Below are 14,615 nucleotides of genomic sequence, written 5' to 3'. Positions count from 1 at the left end.
TTTACCTGAGAATTTAAAGCAAACAAAACAAAAACCAACACTTCAAGTTACCATCATCTCCACTGTATGAGATCAAATGGGCCTCAGTAAGTCCACAGCCCCCTCTCACAACTTTTAACCTCTCCATGTAGGTGATGGGGAGGGAGGTAATAACCATATGATTGTCATAAAGTAAGCTTAATTTCTTTCAAAAGAACCTCAAAAGAGAAAGCTTGCTTACAGCATTCAGAAGCACTTGTTTCTCTGTCACCTGAACCCATCTAATACTAGTCCTTCATTCCTACAAAACAGAGAGCAACCTGAATTGTCTGTATCTGTATTCACTCCTGTGTCTATAAACGTTTGCATTTATTCCCTTCCTAACTTATTCCCTTATTGGATTTGTTGTTTTCTTTTCAACATAATCCTTTAGAGAACTGGTAAATCACTTTACATGGGCACATGTTTCCATTTTAAATCTTGAGTGTAACCATCTAAAGAAAAAGGGCAAGAAAGTCAAATATTCTTGTACTGTATGTACTCTCGTATATTGTTCCTAAATATAATTTCCATTTCTATCTGGCAGAAAGTAGGAAGGGACAGCAATGATTTCTCTTAAAAAATGACAAAAGCTTAACAAATCCTGGAAAATGATTTATGCTTCCAAAGGCCTATTTGCCCAAAACACCCTGCGTGTGTGTCTCAGTACGAGCAGAGGAGTTACACGCCTTCTTCTTTGGACATCAGACTGTTCCCAAGTGCCCTTTCAGAAAGAACATATAGTTTGTTACTCAGACACTCATTAAATAAAATAAAAGTGAGGATATCCTTTTTTAAAACTGTGTGCATAGAAAATGATCCCTTGCGCTTAACTGCATATGCAAATTTCAATTTTTTATACATGTGTATTTGTAAATATGTGTATCTTTACACTGGCATGTACATAAAGAGAAATAATTAATTAGACAGATAAAGCACTTCTACCTATTCTAATGGTAAAAAATAATAAATATCTTAATGAAGTACAACTGTGTGGTAAGTAAACTGGTTCAGAAGGTGCTTGATGCCATTATATATGCATGACAGCATTCTGCTATGTCTACTCTACATCTCTATTGGTCCAAAATTAATTCCTATTTCAAAAAAAAAAAACATTGCAAAATGAAAGCAACTAGTTAAAGCTAAGAAAAAGCATCTTGGCTTTTAGGTTCTACCATTATGACCAAAAGCAAGTAGCATAGTTCAGTCCTGATCTTATGTTTAAATCACTTAGATGCCACGTAGGACATGCTGATGTAGCAGATACAGATAGAAGACTTACGGTGAAGAAAATACGCAAGTCACGACACATTGGTGCAATACAGATAGATATACAACATATAACATAAAAAAATCATGCTATCAAGAAGAATACATGGAGGAGGCCAGGTGCTTTTCATTAAAATATAAAGGAAGACAATTGTCCAAACTTCTCTATGTAAAAAGTTGGGAACACAATAGTTTTAAGGTCAGTGTTTCTCACATGTCAATAAATTGAGGACAACGATTTTCTTCACTAATTGTTCAATCTTCAGCTGATTAGCTCCAAGCAAAGTCTCAATAAGCAAGAATTTAACATTCAACAACAGACCAACTCGCTTTTCTACCACAAACCAAAACATCATTCCTTGGGTACATGGTGTCAAACTTACCCAAAAAACTGTTTGTCCATGACCTAATCAGCATATGACTTATTTGGTGTGGTGTGGCTTGTAACATTTAAGGTCTGGCCTTCTCTGCCTTCAGAGATGCTCACCTAAGGAGGCACAGCACAGAGTGAAGCCATTACTCGTGTCAGTATTACATCTTCTTTGTTATATACATATAGCTGATAAAAATTGCCTTGGAAGTGAAAGTATAGATTAAAAACAGGGGCAAAGAAGTCTTAAAACTACAAAGTTTATAGCAGAGCAACAGCTAGCAAAGTTTACAAACTATGTGCCATCTAAAGTGGCACAAAGACTCTTCAGTTAGTAAATTTATAGAGAAATAATATGGGCGGTGCCTGAAGAATTTGCTCAAACACCAGCTACATATGAACAAAGCTAGCCCCAGCCTTGCCAGTGATTCCAGAAGGCTGCAGAGAACTGTAGCTCTTATCTGAGTACCCAAACATAGGTGTCACCTATCCTGGAAAAGGAGTGCCCAAGGGATTTCTGCCCACTGACCACTAAACCTAAACCCCACAATCACAAAGTAGAGCTGCCATCTAGAGGTACCTTGACAGGTCTGAGAAGCAAGGCCATGCAAAATTCATAAACTTCAACAAGACTAAGGGCAAGGTTCTGAAAGCTTGGGTCAGGGCAATCCCTAACATGAATATAGACTGGGCAATGAGGGGATGGAGAGCAGCCCTGCAGAGAAAGACTTAGGGGTATTTGTGGATGAAAAGCTGAATATGAGTCAGCAATGTGCCCTTGCAGTCCAGAAAGCAAACCGTATCCTGGGCTGAATCAAAGAAAGTGCAACTAAAAGGTCAAGAGAGATGATTTTCTCAACTCTAGTTCCCTCTCATGAGGGCAACTATACCTGCATTCAGCTCTGGAACTGCCAGCACAAGAAGGATGTGGGCCTGTTGGAGATTGCCCAAAGGAGGGCCACAGGGATAATCAGAAGGCTGAAGTACCCTAATCTCCTATGGAGATGGGCTGAGAGAAGTTGGGGTTGTTCAGCCTGTAGAAAAGAAGGCTCTGGGAAGATCTTATAGAGACCTTCCATTACCTAAAGGGGCCTATAGGAAAGATTGAGAGGGACACTTTACTTGGAATTGTAGTGACAAGACAAGGAGTAACAGCATTAAACTAAAAGAGAGGAGATTTAGATTAGATCTTAGGAGGAAATTCTTCAGTCAGAGAGTGCTGAGACACAGGAACAAATTACCCAGAGAAGCTGTGGAAGCCCCATTCCTGGAGGTGCTCAATGTTGGATGGAGCTTTGGGCAATGTGGTCTACTGGAAAGTGTCTCTGCCCTAGAGACTAGATGATCTTTGAGCTGTCTTCCATCCTAAGCCATTCTACGTCTAAGCTCATAGTAAATACACGCTTAAATCTCTATGAAGCCAATCATATATAGTCCATTGGGATGGGACAAGCCCAAGCAAAGAATAACTTTATTGTTTACTGAAGAGTAGCTTTGAAACTTGGATTTGAATTAAATGAATTATCACTCTGCTAGATATATGTTTGATTTTTAAAGGAAAAAAAAATCAAAACCAAAATGAATTTTTATGAATTCTGACTAGACTCAAAATTTACAGACAACTTACTAATTTGTTGGGCTCAAATTCTCTTCTTTAGCATTCTGACAATGATGGTCCATTTACTTTCCTTAGATGACTCACCTACAGTTAAATCTCACTGTCTGATTTAATTCTGAATTTTCAGATTAATTTTCTCTTTTCTTACAAATGTTTTGTCATTTGGGTGCACTTTCTGATCTTGGTTATTAAGAAGAGAGTTTGATTCAAGTTCTAAATTCCAACAGCATTCTTCTCAGGACTATGTGCTGATAAACAATGCTATGCAATTTTTGTGACCTTTCTCTTACAAAAAAGAAAAAATTAAAACCAAAAAAAAACCAGCAAAGCAATAACACTTTTATCTAAAGAGCACAAATATGCTGGAGGTGACCAACAAAGACAAAACGACATTTCAATAGCTTAAATATTCTACAAAGTCAGCAGAGTAAGGATGAGTTTGACTGAAAAACACATCAATCAATAAAGCAACAATCATAATTTTAAATCACTCAGGGAAAAAAATATGTTTATCTGTGGCTGCTTTAAAGACTGGAAAACTAATTTAGCCAACTTTCAGATTTATATAAATGACCTTTTGCCAGAGTCGCCGTAGCAGATGTTTAATTCTAACTTGTTGCAAGAGCATCTCACGTGGCAGGTGAGTGTAGAGTCGCATCAGACAGGCCAAAGGGGGTTCTTAATACCACCAGTTCCAGTCCCCTGTTATAGCTACACTGATATGGATAAAAAAGAAAACAGAGAAGGATGCATAGGCTAACTCAAATCTGTGATAAGGTGTGCTGCTGCATTTTGGATCAATTGCAAGTGGCAGGTCAGTTTTACCAAACAAGATTTGAGTTACAGTTGTTAAATCTCATAAAAGCATGGGTTATTATTGCCAGATCAATATATGATAAATAACAGTGTATCCCACATAGACCATGTATCTTAAATCAACCCTGTCAAACTATGTCTGTTGAAGCAAAGTTAAAAATGACATTGAAATTTTTCATGCCATTTGTACTTCACGGTGAATCCATTCAACCTGAATAGAAGTAAAGAAAAAGCAGATACTTTCAGAGAAATTATACTTACCTAGCAACAGCATTCCTGCTTCCCCAGCACTGAGGACGTTTTTAAAGCATCTAACTAGAAGTGTCACTCAGGTATTCCTTCCCACGGAATTGAGTCCTTAATTGAAGAGTACATCGAGCATAAAATACAGCAGTGAATCACAACAGTCCTACACCCCATCCCCTCCTTCTTATCTCCCTAGACACCTCCACTTTTGCTTTCAGTAACTAGTTTCCAAACTTTTCTGACAAATGAGTTATCATCTATCCACCCATGGCAGAAAAGAAGCCTCATGCAATTTTTAGGTGCTGAGAAAGGCTCACCCATTGCTACTGAGTGACTGGGAGCAGCCACAACATACAGCCCAAGGTGTGGGAGAGCTGGCCTCAGCAACGTGACCAAATCATAGAAGCATAGAATGGGTTGGATTAGAAGGGACTTTAAAGATCATCAAGCTCCAACCCTCTGTTGTGGGCAGGGCTGCCACTTACTAGATCAGCTGCTTAGGGCCCCATCCAACCTGGCCTCATGTCCCCCATTACAGTGCAGATCCTCTCCAAAAATGGCTGAGGGCTCCAGTTAATGTATTATTACCATTAACAATTTGGATATTCCTCAGAAATGGTGATTTTTATTTAACTATTTGAAAGACCACCTCCTACTTACCACTTTCCCTCTGAATCTCCAAGTTTACCCAAACGTTTCACTCCGTGCCTATCTCACCCTGTATGGCTGCTTTTTCCACCTTCATTTCCTTCTCCACTTGTTCTCTCTATTACCAGTAAGCTTCTGTTTAATATTGTTTCAAAATTACAGTTTTAGATTAGTCCATCTAAACTTATTCTGTCAAAAAAAGAAAGTAAATGGCATTAAGCATATTTGAAATTTGTGCTAAGCATAATCTGAAATGAAATACATATCTAAAGGCTTCTGCAGCTCTTTGCCATGTTATACTGATATTAGCACTATTAGCTAGCTAATTTCTTAAAGTATGAGCCCTTTTTTTGCTTTGTATTTTCTCAGACACAAAATTCTTATTGTTTTATTAGCCATCTGTTTTTTTTTTTTTTTCTGGAGGATGTCTCTTTCCAATAGAATCACATAATCATAGAATGGTTTGGGTTGGAAAGGACCTGTAAGATCATTAGTTCCAATCCTCCTGCTACAGGCAGGGACACCTCCCTCTAGACCAGGTTGCTCAAAGCCCCATCCAGCCTGGCCTTGAATGCTTCCAGGGAAGGGGCATTCACAACCTCACTGGGCAACCTGTTCCAGTGTCTCACCACCCTCACAGTAAAGAATTTCTTCCTAATATCTAGTCTAAATATACCCTCTTCCAGTTTAAAACCATTTCCCCTTGTCCTGTTGCACTTACAGATATTCTGAAAACACCAGCAATAATTTCTGATCTATTATAGGCAAATCAGCAGTATTAAATTATCTCCAAAGCACTTCTGTGGATGGTACAAAATGTATATAAACTATTACAGACAGTTACTGACAGAATTATCTACCTTCTGGTGCCATTACACTGAGCAGACTAATATACATAATTACAGTGATTATGCGGAGTACAGTAAAAACAAAACCGAAATGATACGCTGCTTCACGCTGGCACTCTTTCAATCAAATTCATTTTCACATTTACAGTATTTCAAACACGGACAACATTATTAAAACATTATTATGAGTGCAACTGCACACTAAATTTGTTTTTTCCATCTTCATTAAGTTGTAGGTTGCTGCTTTGATGTCTTCTCGACGGGACATTAAACCAGTGTATATCCAAAAACCTGCAAGTCTCTCTCTGCTTTTCTATTAACCTATCACTGAAAGTTAAGCATTCCGGTATAGGTAATCATCTCCTGTGTTCCCTGCTTTACACGGCACAAAGAGCTGGTTGCAATTATCAGATAAAAAGTCTTAGCATCGTGCCCAAAACACTGGTCCAAAAATCACATCTACAGGTACGTGGTTATTTAAAAGAAGATGGGAAGCATGGGGAAGACTTTGACAACAGCAGCCTGGCTCCTTCAGCCACTGCCATGGAGTTCCCCAGTCTGAAAGGACTACTTGAACAGAAAACCATAGATTGTTTCCAGACATTCCTTTAACCAGCTTCAGTTCTTACTTTAAGAGTGAAAGCTAAAACGCAAACATTTAAGGAAACAAGGCTATGCAACAATGCTCTCTTTTTGCCTTCTTGTCATTTGGTTCAGCCTGTTGGCCAGTTTTCTTCTAATACAACAGGCAGGAAGTCTCAAAGACTACAATCTTCCAGAAAATATGGTGTGGGTAGAAGACCTCCTTGATGCTGTCTGTGAGGGAAAGAATAGCGGGCAAATTCCCACCTCTTTAGGAACCAGACTGCAACCAAGAGAGAAAGCAAGAAGTAATGAGTATCTCAAGTATGTGAAAAGCTTCACACAGCTGCAAATGATACAGACAAAAAACTCAAGTTATAGAAATCCAAACTCCCTTTTTAATCTGTTTTTGACATTTGGTCTCATCATTTGGGATAATTCTACATTTTTAGTGTCATTACCTAAAATTAGAAAGGGACTGGGTATGTCTGTGTGTGGGGCCAACTGTGCACATCTCTGAGCTCACAGAAGTTTGATATAGGAAAGAAACAAACCTCAGATAAAAAAAAAAAAAAAATTACTCATCAACTGCCCCGAGCCTGGGAAACTGCTGTCTGTAACTGCTGATAATTGATGGCCATTGATGCTCTGGCTGCTGGGTGAGTCACATTAAAGATGGCATTATATGGGCAGGGCAACTGCTTACAGGAAAGGAAAAAAAAATGTTTGATTTCCACAAAACAGCTTAAAACTAAGATGAAAGCTTAATAATCAGAATTGAGGCTGTGGTTCACATGTTAGATAAATATTCTGCTTCTCTGTGGAGATGTTATCCAGCTGACCAGAGCAGCTTTGACTCTTTGATAATATTCTCTATTTATGGTTTAGAGTCAAATAGCAGCCAGTTCCTCACAGTTCCTCCCCTAACTTGCTAGCCTCAGTTCTTGCACTCCTACCACGTTCTGGCAACAAAATGGCCTTCAGCAGTCTTCATCTCGAAGCTACAGCAACTGCTTACAGACAACAGACTATAAGAGTTTTTCAAACATCTTTTTTTAATCTTAAATTGATTTTAATCTCAATTTCTAGAGGGAAAAAAAAAAAAAAAAAAAGATTAAAAGGTCTTAAGTAGGGAGTGTGATGTTTTTATTTAACTTTTTTTTTAACCATAGCATTTTCAAATATTTGTCCTTTTCAAAAGAAAAACTTCCACTATAGGTACTTGGTAAAGAAAATTTATTACATAGAACATTTTCAGCTTCTGCCTTAGCATCATGATTTTTAATTTCTGCATCCAATTTATTTTATGGGAGCGTTATGTCCATTTTACTTCATTCCATGATGTTGCTAGTATGAATTAATGTTATGCTTCGATCAAACCACCTCCCTGATACGCTTACTTATTCTTTTGGCCATGCTGCCAGAGTTCAATGAAGCGCAACGCTGAAACTGCTGAGACAGCACATCCAAACCTGCACAATACCAATGAGAGATCAGTTCTACTTCAAAAAAAAATCATACAACCACAACAGTATTACAGCTAAAAGCCTGGCTTCTAAGCAGGTATATTCAGGTTAGGTGAAATATGGTGCTCACACTACTGTGACTGCTCCCTGTCTGCAGCAAATGTGATGGATGATCACTACTAGCTCAGGTATTTCTGCACATTGAACAGGGCAGATATTACCCATTAGAGGGAAAAAAAAAAAAAAAGGCAATGGGATTGGACGGAAATTAGCTATCTACTGACCCTTGTAGGTACCCCTGTAGTAGGTACCCTTGTAGTCCAGTACAGAAACCCTCAAAATAGGGAATGAAGGTCTCTCTCATAACCTATGTAGGCACCTGCATTTTTAGCCATAGTGTTCCTCTGGTGCCCAAAGTTCAGCCCTTGAGCACATCCAGGCATTGGTGGGCAGATCAGGATGTGCCTCAAGCACAGGATTCCCCCAGGATATACAAACCCCAGCATTCATCCACTCATGCACCTCACTGCTTCTGCCAGCTGCAGTCCCAGAACCACTTGAGCATACAACAGACCACACAGGATAGGGACATAGGCAAAGAAGATTACGCCCAGGGAAAAGGATGGCTGCAGGCATTTGGGATGAGTGGTCCCAACTGTGTTTGGGGAACAGCCCTCTCATTCATTTGTGCCCCACGAGCACCAGCACTCCATAAAGGAAGCAGCCATTCTCCTCTAGGTCTAGCATATGTCTGCTTGAGCTTCCCCCCCAGTGCCAAGGAAGCAGTGACAGCAGGTGACAGAGGCACTACCAATGGACTATCACTGAATTTCACATTATCCAAGAAGGAATTTTCTTAATGAGTGCTAATTATGAGAGGCTCTTTTCTTGCCTTTCTTGGAACATCTTAAAAGATACAAAAAGCTAGCGTCAGTATTTACAAATTCTGTCACGAATTAAGATTACACTGAGTACAGCCACTAATGGCCAATGGGCAATCTTTCATAGTTTTCATGGGCAGCAGGAGGATAAATCTAGAATTAGAGCCAGTCCCCAGGAAGATGGCTGTCTGCAAGCTTTTAGTTTTCAGAAAAAGAGGCAAAAAGCTAAGGATTTCAAGGAGCCCAGGGTGACTCAGTAGAAATCCTTTTTGGAGTTATCTTAAACTATCTTTACTGGACATAAGGGCTCTGTTCTTTGCTCCTTTCCTCATTAGAAGGTCCTAACCAAAACGTAAAAATGTATTCATGATTCACAAAATTGCAGATTGGTTGAGGCTGGAAGTCATCTGGTCCAACCCCCTACTCAAAGCAGGGTCAACAAGAAGGGCTGCTACATCCAGTTGCATTTTGAAAATCTCAAGCTCTCCAAGGAGGGAGATTCCACAGTCTCTCTGGGAACCTGTGCCAGTGCTTGGTCATTCTCACAAAGAAAGGGAAAAAAAGTTTTCCAGACAGTGTACTGGTACATGCGCCTGCTCCTCCTCAGAGGCAGAGATCAGCATTTTCCTTTGGTGAATTTCTTGAGGCACCCATCAGAATACTTCCCCAACTGGTTGAGGTCCCTCTGAGCAGCAGCACAACTAGCCAGTACATCAACCACTCTTCCCAGTTTTGTACTATCAACAAATTTGCTACGCTCAGATGTGGCTACCCCCTTCCTGAAGTAACTCCAGTTTTATTAGTCAATCCCCTGAAAGCAGCAAGAACATCTCTCTCTGCATAGACTTTATTCATGTATTTAGCTATCTTCTGGCAGGAAGGTATGAGTTTTTTTTCCTATAGAGCTCAACATTAAATGAAGCAATGTTTCTATAAAAACCTTTATCTATAGTTTAATAAAAGATCTTTCTCCCTAAAACTTCACATCTCTTACAGACCAAAATGGTTCCTGCCAGTACTGCTGCTATTGCTACTATAAAATTTCAATTTTCTTATATGGCTTTAAGAGCAGGTTTTATGGATTCTTCACCAGTAGACTATTACTGACTCACTTCCGACTGTATCATAGGCTTTTTTGTTAAATTGTTATTAATCACACTTATTACTTGAAGATTTAGGCCTTCACTTAAGAGGTCCATACAGAGAGTAAGGAAGCACACGGTACTGGAGGGGTACATTGCAGAGCTGCCTACTTCTTCCAAGACACCAAAAGCAGCATCTCCACCACTACAGCCACCCTACTTTACATCAAGTACTGCTTTCCCTTTAATATCTGAAAACTATTCCTTATTTAACAATGGCAGACAATTAAATAATCAGAGATGCATCTGCCTGTGGAGACCACTCAGTCCCAGACACAAGTGCGAGAATGTTTTTTTCCTCTCTAATTAGCACGGAGGCCGATTTCCTCTTTAACTCTTTATCTTACCACACATTTGAATTTCTCAGAGCATTCACTTTGACTCGAAGAAAAGCAGTGTTTAAAATGCTTCCACCTCTGCTGATGTCCGGATTAGCACTCCTCCTTTAGCAAAGCATTCCACAGAATGGCTCTGATTAGCAGGACTTGGCACCCTGTGTGCAAATCAATCCAGGCAATTTCAGGGTCACTTTTAGCAAAGGAAAGCCTGCCTGTTAAGACCAGATAAGAATGAGGTCATTGATTTATTTTTTCCTCATTATCTGGCAAGGTTTCAGTTGAAGCCTAAACCCATTATCTTGGAAATACAAACATGAGTTGGTCCCTTGAAGCAAGTTAATTTAGTTTGAAAACAGGGAGTTACCGTCTGAATTCAATTAGCTAATAACTCCTGGTGGGTATGGGTCATAGCAGATCAAGGCATCGTGCTGGTTCAAGCTGAATGCAATTGCAGGTGATATCAAAAAGGTGTGTTTCCCTTTCATACGGAACCACAGCTGCAGCTTTCAGCCACTGTCTCCAAAATCTCCATCAATAAGAGAGAGAAATTCAAGTTGGGGGGGAATGCCTTGGGGATGAGGACAGCGGCAGCACCTTAGAGCCACAGAAACTTCCCTTTTGCAGGAAGGAAACTAGTGGGGGAAGGCTCGTTCCTTGCAGCCAGGCTAAACACGGCCCCTCTACTCCCCCTTGGTGATCAGTGTCAATACCCAAGGCCCTCCATGCAACAAGGCCGCAGCACAGCGTGGGATCCATTTTCTATTCCCAGGCAGTGAGCAGTGCCTGTTTTCCTACGTTTCTAAAGAAGTGACACTTCTGCATCATTCATGGGCCAGCATCCCAGGGGCTGATTCAGGTTGGGCTGGGAAAATATCTCCAGCTTAACAGCCAGATTAGAAAACAACAGCCCAAGAGAAGCACTGGCAGGTCAGACTGGAGCACACTTGCTGCTATTGCTGTAATGAAGGGGAAGCCAGCAGCACATGGTGATGTCTCCCTCAAGGGTATGTGGGACTACAGCAAGCTATGTGCAGCTGCCTCCTACAGACACTACAGACACTATTCCTCATGTTGCATGAAAGCCCTTTTCTTTCCAGTATTACCTCAGGACGTTAGTGGGATTATAATTCTTGTGTTTTTCCAAACTGCTTTCTACCTTAATTTGATTTTGAGCACCTGATTAAATTTAGCCTCCCTAAAGAAACAGACATTCAATTTAATTCCAGCTCGACATTATACTTGCACCGAAAATGCAGTGCTCACGGTTGCACTTTTAGTTAAAGAGCAATTTTGTCACTGTTTGGAAGTGGCACTCCCTAACCAGGGACAATATATTTGCTCCCTTCTGCATGCCTGCTGCTCTACACAAGCTCAGAAAGCAACCAGTGCAATGCAATGTGCAGTGCAGAAAGAGGAGCCGGGCCTCCAGAGAACTACCACATGCCAGGTTACAGGACAAGGCCATGCATCACACCTGCTCAGTATACTGTGTGTGCCCTTCCCAAGTGATTCCTTCCATCCCACAAGATGCACTATGGGACCATGCACAAGGTGCAGTATCAGTGTTCATCCTATGTATCATCCTGCAGGGAAGTGAGTCCAGCACCCAAAAGCACAGCGCTCTTTGGTTCGTTACAACAGCCCTCGGGGCCCTCCCATTTTCACGTGGCTGGAATAGGACCTTCTCCTTTGAGATTCTGAGAGGATATCCGAACTACATCTAAATTATGTCAGTGAAGAGAAAGCCTCAGGAGCTTGTGAGTCTCTGGTGTATTTCACATGCCTTTCTCCCGGGCTGACTCCTCATAAAAACATTACACAAAATAATTAGATCAGATCAGATCAAAAGTCCATTTGGTCCAGTATTCTGCTGCTGACAAGAGCCAGTAGCAGATGCTAATGGAAATAATTTTTAAAAGGAGTCATCATGCAGGCTTTTTCTCCTCCTTTACACCCAACATCCAGCAGCTTGTCACCCTGGAGACTCCTGCAGCAGGGTCATCAACTCTGTGATTATTTTTCCCACTACTTTGTATGACTGGTTTTGAGCCCATTCAAGCCCTTGACACCCACAAGATGCTCTGGGGCTGATTCCAGTGTAATCATAGAATCATCAAGGTTGGAAAAGATCTCCAAGGTCATCCAGTCCAACCATCCGCCAACCATCAATACTGAGCACTAACCACATCCTTCAGTGCCACATCTCCACATTTCTTGAATACCTCTAGGTAACTCCACCACCTCCCTGGGCAGCCCGTTCCAATCTCTCACCTCTCTTTCTGAGAAGAAGTATTTCCTAATATCCAACCTGAACCTCCCTGGCACAACTTGAGGCCATTCCCTCTCATCTTATTGCCGTTATGTGGGAGAAGAGGCCAACACCCATCTCACCACAACCTCCTTTCAGGCAGTTTTAGAGAGCAGTAAGTTCTCTCCTGAGCTTCCTCTTCTCAGACTGTACAATCCCAGCTCCTTCAGCCACTTATAAGACTTGAGCTCCAGACCCTTCACTGTGAGGAAAAAGCTGTTCACTGTTTTTTACTTAAACTGCATCCTGTCAGTTCCACATGAGATCCTACATTCTTGTTTTGTGAGAAACACTGTCATCTGCTACATATGTCCTCCATGCCTCTCATGCTTTTCTACCTCCTCTTTTCCCCTCTGAGGAGTCCATTTAATCAGTCTAAATCCAGAAGCCATTCCATTCCAAGCAAACCTTGTTAGGTTCCTCTGCTCCTTTCCAGCTCAACTCTACTTTTTCTCAGACAGGAAGATCAGAAGTGCTCATAGTAATCAAGAGGTAACTGCACAACAAGATAATTATTTCGTTTACTGTGTCTTCCCTAGTAATTTCTGACAATCCGTTTGCTGTTTTGAACATTGCTCTGTCAGAGCCAACATTTCTTAGAACTACTCACAGCCACTCGGAGCTCCATTTCTGGAGAAGAAATGGGTAACTTAAAGCTCATCTTCAGCAATGTTGGGTTGATTTCATCCCATGTGCATTATTTTGCACGTGTTAGCTCTGAATGGAGGTTGCCATTTTACTGCAGTGCCACTTGGTGTGAGATTCTTCCACATTTTGAAAGGCAGATTTTTATTTTTTCTACCTTGAATAATTTAGTTTAACAACCATCTAGCTCTTTGATGTTCAGCACACTTTCCAAGCCAGACGTCACAGAAGCTAGCACAGACCCTTAAGGGATTCAGGATGTTACCTCGTCCTCCCATAGTACTCCATTCACAGCACCATAGGGCTCTTGGATTTGGAGAGGACTTTAAAGACCATCAAGCTCCAACCCCATGCCATGGGCAGGGCTGCCCCCCACCAGTTCAGGTTGTCCAGAGCCCCATCCAACCTGGCCTTGAGCACCTCCAGGGGTGGGGCACCACAGCACCTCTGAGTAAACAGCAATCACCCACACTGTTTAGAATTGCAGCTTCTTTCTCACTACCCATGACAACATTCTTCCAACCTCTCCAGAGAAGTGGCCTACAGATGCTGCTGGATGTTTCCCACAGCTGCTGGGTTCTGGGCATTTCTTCCACCCTGCTCATGCCCTCCACACCACCTGCAGAACAGCAGATATTAAATAAGTGAATGCCCATGACAGAATTCTTCTAATAGCATCCAGCTATTTGGCTGTAGATATGGTAGTTATTCCAATTTAGTCTGGTTACTCAAAATATGATTTAACTACATGAACATATTTAGGTTCTTTCTAACATTGCTTATTTTTGTGTTAACAGACTTATTTTTGTCATTGTGTTTTTTAGACTTTTCCCTCAATGCCTTGAAATACAAAAATGTACAAGACAACTCACCTTCTCAGATTATGACACAACTCCTTAGAGCTTTATAAATGCAATACATAAAAAAGATCTTAGGCACTGTTTTGCATGTATGAAGTGCTATCTGTAAAAGAAATCAATCAGAAAATTCATTACCAAATGTGAGAAATGGCCCAGAACCTGCAGTCCTAGCTGCAGCTGCAGCGTTCTGTACACAGAATTTTATAAGTGGTATGAAGAGAAAATTGTTTCCAGAAGGTACCAGACAGATAAGACAGTAAAGATAAAGACTTCCAGACAAGAAAACAGACCATGCAGTGATGCCCAAAAAGGCATCAGTATAATTCAGATTACAAACATTCCAGTTAACTCTGAGCAAGTAAATATGTATCCACTCACATGAAGTAAGGATTAAAAGTGTTCCTGTCCCTGAAAGCAGATATTATGAAGTACGTTAATATTAATGGGGCATCCTCTACTGAAGAGGCAAAAGAAAAAAAACAAGTTCATTTGAGTTTTCTCACCAACACGTGTCTGAGTGTGTAATGCACATAAGGAGCTCACAGAACACTGTGGAAGTA

General features: G+C 40.8%; 1 long non-coding RNA gene across 2 annotated transcripts; it reads right to left on the bottom strand.

The window, feature by feature from the left end:
• Positions 1-1,691: 1,691 nt before the first annotated feature.
• Positions 1,692-10,661, bottom strand: LOC149919990 (uncharacterized). 2 transcript variants are annotated; one of them, XR_016460243.1, is made up of 5 exons: positions 10,252-10,661; positions 4,998-5,174; positions 4,353-4,448; positions 3,850-3,991; positions 1,726-1,774 (listed from the first exon to the last, which is right to left on the bottom strand). It is a non-coding gene; the product is annotated as an uncharacterized LOC149919990 (long non-coding RNA). The 2 variants fall into 2 exon arrangements; XR_016460310.1 differs by lacking the exon at positions 3,850-3,991 and having other exon boundaries at positions 1,692-1,774.
• Positions 10,662-14,615: the final 3,954 nt, after the last annotated feature.

This window comes from Phasianus colchicus, chromosome 1 (genome assembly GCF_987193195.1).
Source record: "Phasianus colchicus chromosome 1, bPhaCol1.hap1.1, whole genome shotgun sequence".
NCBI classification, from domain to species: Eukaryota; Metazoa; Chordata; class Aves; order Galliformes; family Phasianidae; genus Phasianus; species Phasianus colchicus.
This window is presented reverse-complemented; position numbering and strand designations above follow the sequence as displayed.